General features: G+C 37.1%; 1 non-coding gene and 1 pseudogene across 1 annotated transcript; one reads left to right on the top strand and one right to left on the bottom strand.

Moving 5' to 3' along the window:
• Window positions 1–748: 748 nt before the first annotated feature.
• Window positions 749–1,084, bottom strand: LOC102476858 (60S ribosomal protein L35a pseudogene; annotated as a pseudogene).
• Window positions 1,085–9,793: 8,709 nt separating this feature from the next.
• On the top strand, window positions 9,794–9,900 carry LOC114007936 (U6 spliceosomal RNA). Its single transcript, XR_003549504.1, has one exon. It is a non-coding gene; the product is annotated as a U6 spliceosomal RNA (small nuclear RNA).
• The last annotated feature ends 7,043 nt before the right edge of the window (window positions 9,901–16,943 follow it).

Genomic DNA, 16,943 nt, shown 5'->3' with positions numbered 1-16,943 from the left:
TCTATCTTGTTCACTCCTCTTTTAAATGATCTTTTAGCTTAGTGGTTAGTCCTCTACTTACTCTTTTACAAATATCCAAGTTCCATATTTCTCTATTCTACAGAGTTTTTTTCCCTAAGAATTTTCTTTTTTCTTCTTTTTTTTTTTTAACCAGCATTCTTATGGCTATAGCAATTCAAGACAAGTAAAAAGATCTATAGACTGCCTATGTCTTTAAAAATTTAAGTTCTATGGAGTCAAGTACATTCTCTTTAGTGTTATTGCCTGTACCCCTGGTTTCTAAAACAGCACCTGGGGGACTAGCAGTTAGTATAATGGCTGTGTTGCTGAACTCCCGTGTAGTTGACCACGGTCCCAGACCTGGTGGCTTAAACTCACACCAGGCACGTGTGCGTGCTTGCCCAAGATCCTGAGAGGAGAATGGAGGAGAAGGGATTGCGGTGTGGCCATCACCTCTGGGGAGGGACTTCTCGCTTTCTTTCTCTCTGTCTCTCTCTGTCTTTCTGGAGAGCTCATGCACCCTATAGCAAAAACCTCTCAAAAACAAACAAAACAAAACAAAAACAGAAACAAACATGAAACATGAAACAGCACCTGGCACAAAGGAATAACTTCATAACTATCTGTTAAATTAATTAATTAAAATAAATGCACAATAACTCTTACAACTCATTGTTTTTATTCATTTCCTCCCAATACTTCTTTTTTACAACATGAATCCATTTTCATTCATTTGCTTTTCATTATTTTAAATCCTTGAGGGGTACAGCATCACACAGATTCTGTGTCCAATGGCCTTATCAGGAAGATTTCTTTTGAATTTGGCTCAAACCATGCCACTGTTTCCATGGGCCTGGGTAACCTCTCCCCAGGTTATTCTGGTTTTATTTGGTTTGCCACCAGGAGTCACTGTGTTTTTTGCTTTGTACACATGAGCACACCTCTTGCCTAAATAGAATTCCATTTCATATCGTGCATAAACACCTTCGATTTTAAGAAGAGCTGTGTGCTCCCTTTGGTTCCTGAGACCCCGCTTATAGCCAGCAAAAATGGCCTTGGACCACAGCCTTCTAGACACAGTTGAGTTTTAGAAATCTTGTTCCCAGCAGGCCTCAATGATTTGTCCCCAAAGTTCCCCCAATTCTTCTTATACATCCTGGGAAATCCTCTTTCCAGAGTGAACAAAATACTCCAGCATCTCTGTGTCTATAAAACGCAAATTATTATTATTTTTTTTACAGAAATCAAACTACACTTTGAAAATACCAATTCCCACTTCCCAACTACCAATTTGGGAGCTAGCACCAACATTCTCATTGCCTACTTGTTCTATTCTTTCCTTTTGTAAAATCTGATCTTTTGAGGGGCTTTAAACTTGAAGACCTCTTTTTGTTACTAACATTATCAGACTTTAGGCCTCTCCTCTCTTCACGTACACATATTGGCTGGCCTGAAGTCAAACTCTACGGCCCAAGGATTTTATGTGCATGAAGCATCCAAAATCCAGCTTTTCAGTTCCTTGGTCTGCCTGCTATGCGTGATTTTGTTTTCTATGTTTCTTTATCAAATCACTGTCATAGTTTCGCACGGTGCATCTCATAGACGTCATCAGGAGCTAATCTTCCATGACAAGAAATCTTCTACTGAAATGTGAAAGTCTAGTGGTCTGTGCTAAGCCACCAATTCCATATCCACCCTTTTCACCACTGGGTCCTGTAATCTCAGCCTATCAGTTGCACGCTGGGCTTCTCTTCTTCCCCACCCAAAGAAGAGCAAGACCATCAGGTGGCATTGCACTCATTTCTAGACAGATATTATTAGCACCAACTTTTACTTTTTGTCTCAGTGGAAATCGTGATTGTTTTCGTACAACAGAGAGCCTCTCCTGGAGTTCTGAAAAGAGAAGGGTCTAGCTAGCTGCAAATCCTATGGAGCCAGAAGACGCAGAGTAAGCCACTCTTTTTCCATTCAAGATTGCACTCCTGACATCCCAGGTGAGAAGTCTGCTGTGGCCTTAAATAGAACGCTTTCTTCATTCTATCTGTCCTATCATGGGCCTATGTTATTTTTCTCTTGCTTCAGAAGTTGTTCTGAAGCAAATTCCATTACTTGTAAGTTCTCCTTAAAATCATATAAATCTGCTTAATTTCATATCTCAAACCCTCTACAACCCATACTTATTATCCAATATTTGCCTTTAATGGAGTACACTTGAGGACAAGAGTAGGTTCATCTCATTTTTTGTTTTTAAATTTACTAGCTATGAATAATGTATCTGGGGGCCGGCGGGTGGCGTGGTGGTTAAGGATACTGGACTCCTATATGGCCCATCTTGGTTCAAGTCCTAACCTGGAGGCTTCCTTTCTCACCTTCCCCCTCTCTGTCTCACACTCCATCCCTCTGGTCAAAATAAAATTAGTAAATAAATAAAGTTAAATAAAATAATTTTAAAAAAAGAATATAGAAAAAAATAATAATGTATTTGTTCACCTTTTGGGGCCAGAATATGGTGTAATGGTTACGTCACCAGACCCCCACATGGCTGATCGTGGCTCGAGTCCCAGACAGGTGCCTTGAAACTCATGTTGGGTGCATGCGCATGCATGCCCAAAATACCAGGAGGAGAATGGAGAAGAAGGAATTGTGGTGTGGCCATCCTCCCGGGGGTGATTTCTCACATACCCTCTTACTGACTCTTTCTCTTTCTCTCTTGGGCAAGTGCACATACCCTAAGTCAACAAGCTCTACCATTAAAAAAAAAAATCCGCCTTTTAAAAATTGTGAATAATTAATGTTAAATGCATCTCTACCAGTGATTCTTTTTTCTTTTTAAAGCCTGTGATTTATTTCTTTGATTGAGACCTGTTGAAGTAGTAAAATTTACTTTAGCATACTATGACAATGGTAAGAGAAATCCTATTTACTATTATTTTTAAAATATAATTTCTTTCCTTTCTTCCATGAGGGAGAGATAGACATATAGAGATTGTGAGAGAGAGCGAGAGACATATACACCCGAGTAGTCAGATGCCACCATCCAACCCCAGCCTCAGCCAGCCCAGGTCTCAGGCACATATGTACCTGGTATGTTCAGGAGGTCTCTGGATGCAATTCTGGACCTCCCTCTCCACGTAGCTCATCCCCACCCAAACACTGCATTAGTGCACTATGGTCTGCTCCCCATTTGATTATTAAACTACAGTAACCATATTGTGTTTTTATTTCTACTTTAAGAGGAATTTTCTTTATTTTCTCTACCAAACATTTTAGATTTTAATAACTGACTTAGAGTATTTTTATTAGGGGCCTAGCCATGGTGGTGTAAGCTGTAGGGGCGCTGTTCCTTGATACTTGGAAGCCGAACAGAAGGCTCTGTGTTCTCGACCAGGTCTACCTGAACACACTGGGCATGCCTGTGGACACACTTGTGATGTTGGCTGGATGCAGAGTTGACATGAGGATCAGAGTGTAAAGATCTCATCAAGGGGCCTGTTTCTCAATAAATAAATAAATAAATGTAATTTTTTTTAATTAGAGAGAAAATTATGAATTGTTTTCCTTGCATCTACATTCTATTATTATTTTTTTAGTTGTCAAAAGGAGCATGCACTTATCAGAAATAGATAGAGATGAGACAGAGAGTGGGAGAAAGCAGCCCCTCAAAGGGACATGGTCAGGATTTGAGTCATGCATGCAAACATGCCTGGTATGTTTTTCAACTCTCTGAGGCTGCATTTCAAACCATGGTTAGTAATATGGAATCCAGTTCCTGTAACTACTGAGCCATAGGCTGGCCCAAAATTCCACCGATTCTAAAAGCTCACTTCCACATATGAAAATCTAATCTAGACCTTTAAAATTTATTACTGAAAGGAAGCACGTAAGTATCTTTTGACCATGTTTGTTTTATTGATTTGGTTTGTTTTACCAATGGAATCTGATTATTTAGCTTCAGATATTGCCCCAGCAAGATTTTCCAATGGAGTGAAACATTTATTTTTCCTTTCCTTTAAATACTTGAGAATTTTTGCTTACTACAATGTTGAAACTTGATAGATTTAGGGCCCCTATTTCTGTTACTAAATACACGATAATAGTTAATATTGTATATACATATGGCAAGATCATGTGGCTACTGGGAGTATTCAGAATAGAACACTGAACTACGTTTCTGTTACCATAAAAATAGTTCCAAACAAAATATTTAAATACATATTATTATTTTGTATAGCTACACCCTAATGAAGTCTTCAACCAACGTTTGTACAACTTGATGCTCCTGCTCTAAGAGTTTACATTGTACAAATTATGGTCATCTGTACAGCAAAGGCACCTGGTGATTTTAGAGGGTCTATCAAGCTAAAGATACTTAAGCTAGGCATTATGAGAGAGAGTTTCTGGGTGTTTTAATATTTCTTGTTATGGCTAAAATTACCACAGCCAGACTTGCCCGGCAAGGAATACTGAACCATCTGTCTTTCAGAATCTTCTAAGAGTCTTGTTTAAAATGCAGATTCCTCGGCCAAACCCTGATATACTATTTTATTAGGTCCTTGGGAAAGTCATGACACATTTTTGCATAGAATATATCCCATGATTTTCCTGACTATCTAATAGTTGGTCTGGAGTGAAATTTAAAGATTCTGATTCAACTAGGTTTAAACTGCAACTGACCACCAATTTATCACCTAGGACTCCAAGAAGTCAACTACTAACTTATCTGTTTTAGAGCAGACCCCAGTACATTTCTCAGAGAGTGTTTGTGATACCTGGGTGTTGGCCCATTGCTCACTGAGGACTGAAGCAAGCAGCACTTTATTCAAGCCATTGTCCTTATTTAGCTTAATGTTCAGAAAAATATTTGCATGACCCCAGTTTCCTAAGAGTAAAATTATGTTGCTTTGTTCTTTTCCAGTAGTTGCATTTGGGTTCATATCAAGATTGAGCGATATTCTCCAATTTACATATTTTCCACTAAAAAATATTTGATAATAAAAATGGTATACGCCAAAGCACAAAACTCTTCCTTCCACTACCAGATTGTGTCACTTAGACCTTACCTAGAAACAGATCTCTAAATGTCTATTAAGAAACCTACTGGAGGCTGATCTGTGGTGGTGTGTTCTGCTAAGACACATGCCCCACAGGCTGGGGCCACATAGGAGGCCCAGGTTTGATACTAGTCCAATTAGAGGCTGGTTTGGACACCAAGTCTCCCAGACTGTGGCTTTTGTGAAAGAGATCATGCTGGTTCTACATCCCACTGATGTTGAGTAAGTAGTTTCTGCTTGTGTCACGCTGAAGAGTAAATATTCCTGCTTTCTATAGCTCAAGACCCTCCAAATGGAATTTAGTAACTAACTATATACCATGATGCATCACATTTTTTTTTCTAAAAAGTCTGTTATATAGAATTTTTGAAATGACAAATCCACTTAAACCCTTTCTCAACTGATGAATGTCTAATCCTGATAAACATCTCAGTCATGATTTTCTTAATATTGAAAACATAATCATTTTTTCAAGAACTATAAAGAATTGTCCTCTCAAAAATTATTCATCCAGGGGAACCAGCAGTTAGCATAATGGCTATGTTGCTAGATTCCCACATAGTTGACTGCGGTTCGCGTCCTGGGCCCGGTGGCTTAAAACTCACGCCGGGCGCATGTGCATGTGTGCCCAAGATCCCGAGAGGAGAGTGGAGGAGAAGGGATTGTGGCGTGACCATCCCCTCTGGGGGGTGATCTCTCACTTTCTGTCTCTATGTCTCTCTCTATCTGTCTGGCGAGCACACACGCCCTATAGCAAAAACCTCTCAAAAAAAAAAAATTATTCATCCAGCAGAAAGATGGCTGAACAGAGGAGCCTGGTATAGTTCCTTATCATGACAAAGAAACAAAATGAAAGAGTAGGCATTTGATACTCACCTAATGTGATAGAGAAGAATGAGGTGCAATAGGTGTGGCAGAGGTGCCAAAGTGTACAGAGACACATTTTGGACTCATAAAAAAGGAATAGAAGCATCATGCATATACTATGCCATAATCCCAATCAGGAGCAGACCAGAGACAAAAGGGTTTCTTACAATGGAGAACAGATGAGCAAAACACCATTGATCCACTGAGGTCTTTGCTGAGGAAGGATTCTGTAGACCTCATATGCACTGGATCCAGCCTAGGGAACTGATGGGTAGTCCAAATCACTGCACAGACTGTGAGAAAGAGAGCATGGTCCATGTTTTGCTCCCAACCGTTAGACTGCTACAGTTCTGTACCATCTTGAGATTTCTCTCACCCAGGGAAGCTGAATCAGGTCCCTGGCCAGTGCCCAGCCTTTTATGTTGTTTGTCAGCAACTCAGAGTCAGCTCCAGCCAAATCCTGGCTGTGAACCTATCCAAAGCTACTGATTGTCAACAGTCCTCAAGACAGGTTCCCAGATAGTACCAGCAATAGCAATAGACTCTCAACATTGTGCAGATTATCTTGACAGAAAATCAGCTAGGAAATATCACAAACTGCAGAAAAAAGAATCTCTAAACTTGAAGATAAACTTTTGTAATAATCCAGTCAGATAAAGAAAAAGATTTTTTTTTTAAATGAAGAAAGCCTGTGTTACCCGAGGAAGACCATTAAGTGATAAAATATTTGAATTATTAGAGTTCCAGATGAAGGGATGGAAAAGGTATATGGCACCTACTTCATTAAATAAAAACTAAAATCTTTACAAGTCTAGGGAGAGACACAGACATACAGATTCAGGAAATAAAAATGTTGTCATATAGATTTAACTCAAAACTGTTCTCTCTACGGCACATTATAGTCAAACTGTCAAAAGACAGAAACCAGGAAACTTTTATTTTTTTGTTTTGTTTTGTTTTGAGAGAGAGAAAGAGAGAGATTTTTCTTATAGGGTATGTGCACTTGCCAGAAACCAAGACAATGACAGAGAGAGAGAAAGTGAGAAATCAACCCCCAGGGAGGATGGCCATGCCACAATCTCCTCTCTTCTATATGCCTCTCAGGATTTTGAGCATGCATGCATATGTGCCTGGTGAGAATTTTAGGTTGATGGGTCTGGGACTCAAACCATGGTCAGCCACAAGGGAGTCCAACATCACAACCACTACACCACCTGCTGTCCCCAAGAGATAATATTTATTAAAAATAGGAAGATAAAGTCATCTATCATAAAGTCACAAATAAAGAAAACTTGGGACCAGCAGTTAGTGTAATGGCTATGTTGCTGGACTCCCATGTAGTAGACCGCGGTTTGAGTCCTGGACCTGGTGGCTTAAAAGTCACACTGGGCATGTGTGCGTGCGTGCCCAAGATCCCGAGAGGAGAATGGAGGAGAAGGGATTGCAGTGTGGCCATCCCCTCTGGGGGATGATTTCTTGCTTTCTGTTTCTCTGTCTCTGTCTGTCTGGTGAGCACACGTGCCCTATGGCAAAAACCTCTCCAAAAAAAAAAAAAAGAAAGCTTATCATACTAAAAGCAGACTTCTTACAAGAAACTTTATAGGCTCAGAGAATATGGGGTGATATATTTGAAACATTGAAAGAAATAAACTTTAAGACAAAAATATACCTGAAAAAAATTCATTATTGTAGGAGCAATAAAATTGCTGGACAAGTAAAAACTGAGAGAATTCATCATTACAAGACTAATTTTTCTAGAAATACTTAATGTAATCCTATTTCTTGAAGTGAAAGGACGATTAATCATTATGAAAACATATGAATGTATACAATTCATGAGTACAGAAAACACACAATCAAGAAGGAGAAAGGAGTCAAATCTTACCACTATGGAGCACTGCAGAACTTCAAGGATAAAAAATACTGGGGGGAGGGGACACGAGGAAAAGCAACAAAGGAGAAACAAAACAACCAGATAATAATGAACAAAATGGCAGGAGTAAGTTTGCTTCTATCAATAACAATTGTTGAATGTAAATGGATTAAATCCCCCAGTGAACAGATATAGACTGGCCAAATAGAATCCAAAACTAAAAAAAAAAAAAATCAGGACCTAACTATAGGCTGCCTACAAGAAACTCACATCATCTGTAAAGACATGTACAGACTGAGAGTAAAGGAAAGAAAAAAAAAATTCACGTAAATGGAAACCAAAAAATGAACAAAGGTAGGTATACTAATACCAGGTAAAATAGACTTCAAGTCAATATCTGTAAAAAGAGACAAAGTCATTATAATGATAGAGCAATTCAGCAGAAGGATATAACAATTATATTTGCAACCAATACCAGAGTACCACAATATATAAAACAAATATTAGTAGACCTTAAGGGATAAATAGAACTCAATACAATAACTGGGGGTTTCAAAACCTCACTGTTAGCATTGCACAGATTATTTAGGCAGAAGACCAGCAAGGAAACATCATGACCTGCCCAATGGGCAAAATGGAACTGAGAGACATTGACAGAACATTTTATCCAACAGCTGCAGAATACACACTCTTCATTGGCACGTGGAAAAGACTCCAGGATAGTTCATCTCCTGGGTCACAAAACAAGCATCAAGAAAGTTTTAAAAATAGAAATCATATCAAGTATCTTTTTAAATCACAGTGGAATAAAACCAACAACAAAAGGAGCCGTTGAAAATGTACAATTGCATGGAAAGCAAACAACATGTTCCTAAAGGAGTACTGGGTCAGTGAAAAAATTCAGAAGTCTATTTTTAAAAATGGAAACAAAGGAAAACAAAAACATGACATACCCAAACCATGGAATATAGCCAGATAGTACTAGGAGAGAACCTTATAGCAATAAAAGCCTAAATTTAAAAGAAAGGGCAAATAAATAATACAGTAATGAATCTCAAGGAATTAGAAAAGCAGAAACAAGCTAAATACACATGTAGTAAAAGAAGATGAATACTAAATAGCAAAACAGAAATAAATGAAATAGAGTCCAAATGATCAATACACAAAATCAATTAAACGCTTTTTTTTAAAGGGTATGCAAAATTGATAAACTCTTGGATAGACTAATAAAAAGGAAAACCAGTTAATGAATAAAATCAGAAACTAAAAAGGAGACTGTACTATGGATACCATATAAATAAAAAAGATAATCAGAAACTATTAAGCACAACCACATGCCAACAAACTGAAAAACCTACAAAAGATAGATTAATTCCTAAATGCATATAATCTACTAAGACTGAATCAGGAAGAAATTAAACACTGAAGTGACCATTAACAATTAATGATATCAAAGCAGTAATAAAATGTATCCCAATAAGAAGAGCAAGAACTAGAGTATGGCACTGCTGAATTTCACAGATCATTTAAAGGATAAAAAACATTCTTTTCTTCAAACTACTCCAAAAGATTTAAGTAAAGACAATTCTCTCAAACTCGTTTTATGAGGCCACCTTGACCCCAAAACTAAAAGAAGACAAGTTACAAGAACAAAACTGCAGACCAGTATCTTCCATGTATATGTAAGAAGGCTTCAAAAAGTTTGTGGAAAATGGAATTAAAGTGCACACTTTGGGACCAGCACTTAGTGTAATGGCTATGTCGCTGAACTCCCATTTAGTCGACCATAGTTTGAGTCCTAGACCCAGTGGCTCAAACTCATGCCAGGCACATGTGTGTGCATTTCCAAAATCCCAAGAGGAGAATGGAGGAGAACAGATTGCAGTATGGCCATCCCCCCTGGGGTGGGGGTGATTTCTCACTTTCTGTCTCTCTGTCTCTCTCTGTCGTTCTGGCAAGTGTACGCGCCTTATAGCAAAAACCTCTCCAAAAAAAAAAAAAAGTGCTCGCTTCGGCTGCCCATATACTAAAATTGGAATGATACAGAGAAGACTAGCATGGCCCCTGTGCAAGGATGACACACAAATTCGTGAACCGTTCCATATTTTTCAAAGGATACCAGTCAATCTATTGGGAAAAGGAAAACCTCTTTAGTAAATGGTGCTGGAAAAATTGGGTATCCACCTGCAGAAAGATGAAACTGAACCCCCATTTTTCACCACTAACAAATATCAACTCAAAATGGATCAAAGATCTGAACCTAAGACCTCAAACAATAAAACTACTGGTGGAAAATGCTGGGGGAAACTCTGGGAGACATTGGAGTAGGCAAAGACTTCTTAAATAAGAAAAAGAAAAAAAAGAAAAAAAATCACTCTCAACAAGAATACACAGGGAACTCAAGTGTCTTATGTGAAAAAAAAATGATTAACCAAATTAAAAGATGGGAAGATAAGCTGAACAAAAATCTCTCTAAGGAAGACATACAAACAGCCAAAAAGCATATGAGGAAATGCTCAACATCCCTCATCATAAGGGAGATGCAGATAAAAATCATAATGAGATACCACCTAACCCCTGTAAGAATAGCAAAGATTAAAAATATAAAGTGTGATAAGTGTTGGCAGGGATGTGGTGAAAAGGGAACTCTCTTACACTGTTGATGGGAATGTAAACTGGTTCAGCCACTGTGGAGAATGATATGGAGGTGCCTCAAAGATCTACAAATAGAACTACCATTTGATCCAGCAATCCCACTTCTGGGTATCTACCAAAGGACAGGAGAATGCTCAGTTGGAAAAGTGCTTGCACATCAACGTTTATTGCAGCATTATTCACGATTGCCAAGACATGGAACCAACCTAAATGTCCACAAACTGATGAATGGATTGAAAAAGTGTGGCATATATACTCTATGGAATACTACTCAGTCATAAAAAATGACAAGACCCTGGCATTTGATAGAAAGTGGTCTGATATGGAGGATCTATTGCTGAGTGAAGCAAGCCAGGCTATGAAAGAAAGATATTGTATGTATCCACTTAATACCGACTATCCACACTCTATAGTAGAGAGCGAAATATTGGAGGACATAAAAGCAGTGAAGGTACATAATGAGAATAGGACAGTGTGGAATGGGGGAGGTGAAGAGAAAAGGATAGAGAAAGATAGCAAGAGAACAAATAGAGAGGCATGACATTAGTGGGACACGGATTTGGTTTATTACCTGTTGATGATGATGTGTATAGTATTCTCAGCTGGATTGGTCTGAGAAGTATTTCATGATGGGTAAAGTCTTTTACAAGAAAAATGAGAAGTAATGATTGACTGGTTAGAAAATATTTGGAATAATAATAATAATAATGATCAAGAAAAACAATGAAAAAATATTGAATGATGAAATGGGGATATTAATGTCTCTGTATTGACTGACATGCATGGCATTCCCTTTTGAAAAAGCAATGTAATACACTGAAAAGTTATATGTGATTCAATGTAATATAGATTATGATGATAATAAATAATTTTTTTAAAAAAAGAAAGTATCAACAGCAGATGAGACCATGCAGAAGAAAGGATCTCTGACCTTGAAGACAAAACCTCCAATTTGGTCCAAGCAACTGAAAAGACAAATAACCAGTAAATATGAGGGCAATATCTGGGAAATCCTTGACACCATTAAACAGTCAAATATCACTATAATAAGTATTCTAGAAAGTGAAGAGACTGGTAAATGCATAGAAAACATCTTTAATAATGTACAACATTAACTGAAAAATTTCCAAATATAGAGGCATGCAGACATCCAAACCAAGAGATACAAAGGATGCTAATAGATATAACACAAGAGGATCCTATCCAAGGAATATCATAACCAAATTGGTAAAAATTGAAGGCAAAATTATAAAAATTGGCAAGAGAGAAAAGCCAAATTGCTTACAAAATTTACTCCATTAAACGAACATCAGATCTCTCAGCTGAAATGATGCAGGCAAGGAAAGAATGGAAAGATGTATTTAAAGCTCTGAAGAGGACCTGGCAGGTTAAGGGCACTGGACTTTCACATGGTCAGCCGTGGTTTCAGTGCCGGACCTGGAGGCTTCCTTTCTCACCTTCTTTCTCTCTCTCTCTCTCTCTCCTCTCTGATCAAATTAAAATAAATAAATAAATTGGGAACCAGCAGTTAGCGTAATGGCTATGTCGCTGGACTCCCACGTAGTCGACTGCGGTTCGCGTCCCAGACCCGGTGGCTTAAAACTCACGCTGGGCGCGTGTGTGTGCGTGCCCAAGATCCTGAGAGGAGAATGGAGGAGAAGGGATTGTGGCGTGACCATCCCCCCTGGGGGGTGATTTCTCGCTTTCCGTCTCTATGTCTCTCTCTGTCTGTCCTATGAGCGCACACACCCTATAGCGAAAATCTCTCAAATAAATAAATAAATAAGTGGATAAGTAAAGATAAATAAAATTAAATGAAATAATTCTTAAAAAACAAAAAACTCTGAAAGAAAAGCAATTTCATCAAAGAGTACTATACACAGCAAGGTTTTCCTTCAAATGGGAAGGAGAAATAAAATTATTCCCAAATAAACAAATGCTGAAAGAATTCACCAAAAGAAACGAGCTCTTCAGGAAATACTTAAGGGACTATTACGGATATGCCAGGAAAGCTAAAGAGAGACAAATAGAAGTTAAGAGAACACAAAACAATTAAGAAAGAAAGGTGATTCTACACATATTGATAATCACATTGAATATTGAGACTAAATAAAGATTCAACAATTTTACATGTAAGCAAATTTAAATACAAATATATCAGTTATTTGATAGACAATTGTCTCTACAGGTTTCAATTTACATACTTATTATATCCATTATTCATTCTATAAGATGAGATAATAAAGGAAAAGTTCAAAATGTTACAGCTGAGCCTTTCATTGGAGTGGATTTTTAAAAGAAAAGGCTAAAATCAAGAACTTTGTAAACCCTGCAAATCAACAAATCACTGGCTTTACCATGTCTTTACTTTCAAACATTTCTCCAGTTTTATATTTGCTTTTGTGAAGACATTTCCTTATGCACAGTGCAGTGCTATGGTTTTACAAGAACTCACAGTCTGTGAGTAAAAGTATTCTTTTTCTATCCTTCCTAATGGACTATTATGTACAATTTTACCTATTTCTGACTGGACCAATGATTGATACCCACAGATTTTTTTTCAGATTATAAACGCTTATCTCCCATAGTTCTCTACATGGAAATTATAAATTCTTTCATTGGCTATGTGAAGATTATCTCTGTTAATTTATGGGATGGTTTGTGGCAAAATTTTTAATCAATATATTTTTCTTTAGAACTTTACCTCACAGTAAAGAATATCATAGACAATTCAGTACATAGTTGCAGAATAACCCTTGAAGTGGGTTTTGAATGTTCACAACTTGTTAAATGTTAAAGGTGGTGAACGTGCTTATATCCTTGATTTGTTTATTACAAACCATACACATGATTTTGAAGGCCATTCTGTCTCCCACAAAGATGTGTAATGATTACATGTAAATAAAAAAATTACAATAAATATTTAAAGAGAAAAAAAGAAAATGAAATTAAAGTATGATTTTTATTTTGGTGCAAAAAAATGATATTTACGCATAGATTTTTTTCCATGATGCATATTTGCCATGAAACTTTCAGAAGACTCCTCATAGGTGCAAAAATCCTCAACAAAATATTAATAAGCCAAATTCAACAGTTCATCACAATATTATACACTGATCAAGCAGGCTTTATCCTAGACAGAAGGATGGCTCATCCTATGAAAATCAATAAACATGATACATTACATCTACAGACTAAAAGATAAAAGCCATATGATCATAAAAACTGTTTTGATTTTTTCTTTTAGGTTGGCCATAGGATGTATGTTCCCACCAGAGATATACAGAGAAAGACGGAAGGAAAGTGAGAAATCACTCCTTCAGGGGTGACCACGCCACAATCCCTTCTTCTCATTTCTCCTTGATAGTTTGGACACACATACACATAGACTTGGTGTGATTTTTCAAGCTACTGGATCCAGAACTTAAATCGTGGGTGGTCGCCACACCATCTCTTGGCTCCCTATTATAACAACTGATGCATAAAAGACATGTGATACAAGTCTACCCAAATTCATCTACAAATTTAATGCAATCCCTATCAAATTAACAGAGATTTTCTTCCCACATTCAGAAAAAAACAATCATAGAATTTTTCTGGAATCAAAAGACCCCATATCACCCAAGCAATACTATACAAAAAGAGTGAAGTAGGAGGCATTTTACTTCCTGACTCCAAAATACATTACATAGATAATAAAAACAGCATGGTGTTGGCACAAAAACAGACGTGTATACCAATGGAACAAAATAGAGATACCAGAAATAAATCCAAAAATATACAGCCAACTGATTTTTGACCAAGGGCACAAGACAATCCAGTGAGGGAAAGAAAAAAGTTCAGAAAACGGTGCTGGAAAAACTGGGTGGAGGTGCTTTCTCACTTCCCCTCTCTACCTCTTTCTCTGTCTGACAAGTGCACGTGCTCCCTAGCAAACAAGAAAAGAAAACAAAAACAAACAAAAAAAGACAAATGAAAAAAATCGAAGACCCCCAAAAATGAAAAGACAAACCATAATCATAGATTGGAAAAATGAATATTATTAAAATATTGCATCCTTATCATAATAACCGTGGTTTTCTTCACATAAACAGAAAAAAAAAGTGTGAAATCACAAAAGATCTCAAAGCCAAAATAATCTTATGCAAAAAGAACAAATCTAGAGGTTCACATTACGTGATTTTAAAATATACAAGAAGCTACAGTAACAAAATGCCATGATACTGGCACAAAATCAGACACATACACAAAGGTACAGAATATAAAAACCAGAAACAAATGAATGAATATACAAACAATTGATATTTGGCAAAGTTCCCAAGATAGTTACTGAAGAACAGTCTCTTCAATAAATGGTGATAGGAAACTTGAGCATCAATATATAGGAGAAACTAGACCCCCTATCTCTCGCCATATACAAAAATTAACTGAAAATTATTTACAGATTTAAACATAACATCTAAACCTATATAAGTTACTAGAAAGAAACATAGGGAAAAACATTTCATGACTTTGGTCTGGGCAAAAATTTTTTGGATGAGACTTCAACAGTATGGTTAGCAGAAAAAAAAAGGGACAAATGATATTACATCAAATGGAAAAGCTTCTACAATGCAAATGATGTAAGTGAAAAGACAACCTTGCCAAAATATTTTCAAGTTGAACATCTGACAAGAGATTAACAACCAGAATATACAACAAACTCAAACAGCAGCTCACCAGCACACAACAAATAATCCAATCAAGAAATGGGCAAGTAATTTGGCCAGTCCTAAGGAGAAGACATACAAATGGTCAAAAAATCACATTAAGAAAAAAAAAAATCCTCAAAATTACTATTCATCAAGGTCAGGCAAATCAAAACTACAATAAGGTATCACCTCTTCCCTGGTAGAATGACTATTATTTAAAAAAAAAGAAAAGAAAAGAAAAAATAGCAAGTGCCACAAGCTTAGGAAGAAAGGGAACTCTCATGCACTATTGGTAGTATGTAAATTAATACAGATATTATGAAAAGCAGTACAAACAATTTCTCCATAAACTAAAAGTAGGACTATCTGATGACTCAGTAATCTTGCTACTGGGTGTAATATTAAAGAAAGGATACCAGTATGTTAGAGACATCTGTGTTCCTATTCAGCACTATTCACAAAGCTAAGACATGGAATCAACCTAGGTGTCCAACAGCTAGTATGAGGATAAAGAACATGTGGTATATAATGTGGAATATATATATATAATGAAATTATATTTGACCATAGAAAGGATGGAATCCTGTCTTTTGTGGTAAAGTGGATGAGACTTGCAGGAATAATTTCAAGTGAAATTAGCTAGACACTGAAAGACAAATACTGTATATTCTCACTCAGCAGGGGAAGCTAAAATATTTATTGCATAGAATTAGAAAGTGAAATGGTGTATACTATTCATTGAAGCTAGGGGGACAAGCAGATGGTGTAGTGGTTATGTTGCTGGACTCCCACATAGTCAATCATGGTTTGAGTCCCAGACCCTGTAGCTTAAAACTCATGCTGGGTATATATGCATGCGTGCCCAAGATCCCAAGAGGAGAATGGAGGAAAAGGGATTGTGGCATGGCCATCTCTCCAGGGGTTGGTTTCTTGTTTTCTGCCTCTCTGTCTCTCCAGAGAGCACAAATACCCTATAGCAAAAAAATCTCTCTCTATTAAAAAAAAACAACAATAATAAAATAATCTAGGAAGGGGAGAGGGTTGTGAGAATAGGAAGAACTTAATAAATACAAGAGTGTAAGTAGGTGCGCCAACCCAAGGCCTGGTGATTAAGGGAGCTAGATTCCATATGGCTGGCTGTGTGCTTGCAGTCTCAGAGCCATGACTTGTAAAATACAGTGAGCGTGTGTGTGTCCATGCCCAAATTCTGAAAGGAGAGAGAAATAGAGGAGAAGAGATTGTGGCATGATCATCACTCTCTGGTTTTTTGTTTGTTTGTTTTGTTTGTTTGTTTTGTCTTGTTCTGAGGAGTACACACTCCCTCTGGCAAATTTAAGCAAATGAAAGAAGAGTGGAAGCAGATAAAGCGAATGAGTTCTACAGTACTATAGCACAGTGGAGTAACTACAGATGGCAATATCCTAATGTGTATTTCAAAATAACCAGAAGAACTTTAAATGTTCACAGTGCAAAGTAATGGTAAATGCTTGAGATAGTGTGTTTATTACCTGATTTGATTGCCACACATTGTATACATGTGCTAAAAGCTATACAGTATATCATAAGTACGTACAACTATTATGTATATCAACTACAATGTATAATAAAATGCTTATTCAGTAATCTACTAGATATCCTTTCAGGACCCTGCAGTAAAGAATAGAGACCCCAGAAATAAACCCCAGAACATAGAGCCAACTGATTTTTGACAAAGGGCACTAGTCTGTCCGGTGGTAAGAAAAAAACTTCTTTAGCAAATTGTGCTGGAAAAACTGGGTATCCATCTATTGAAAGATGAATCTGGAT

The sequence above is a fragment of the Tupaia chinensis genome, unplaced genomic scaffold (assembly GCF_000334495.1).
Source record: "Tupaia chinensis unplaced genomic scaffold, TupChi_1.0 Scaffold000256_1, whole genome shotgun sequence".
Classification (NCBI taxonomy): domain Eukaryota; kingdom Metazoa; phylum Chordata; class Mammalia; order Scandentia; family Tupaiidae; genus Tupaia; species Tupaia belangeri.
The sequence above is the reverse complement of the archived record's forward strand: the minus strand, read 5'-3'. Positions and strand labels throughout refer to the sequence as shown.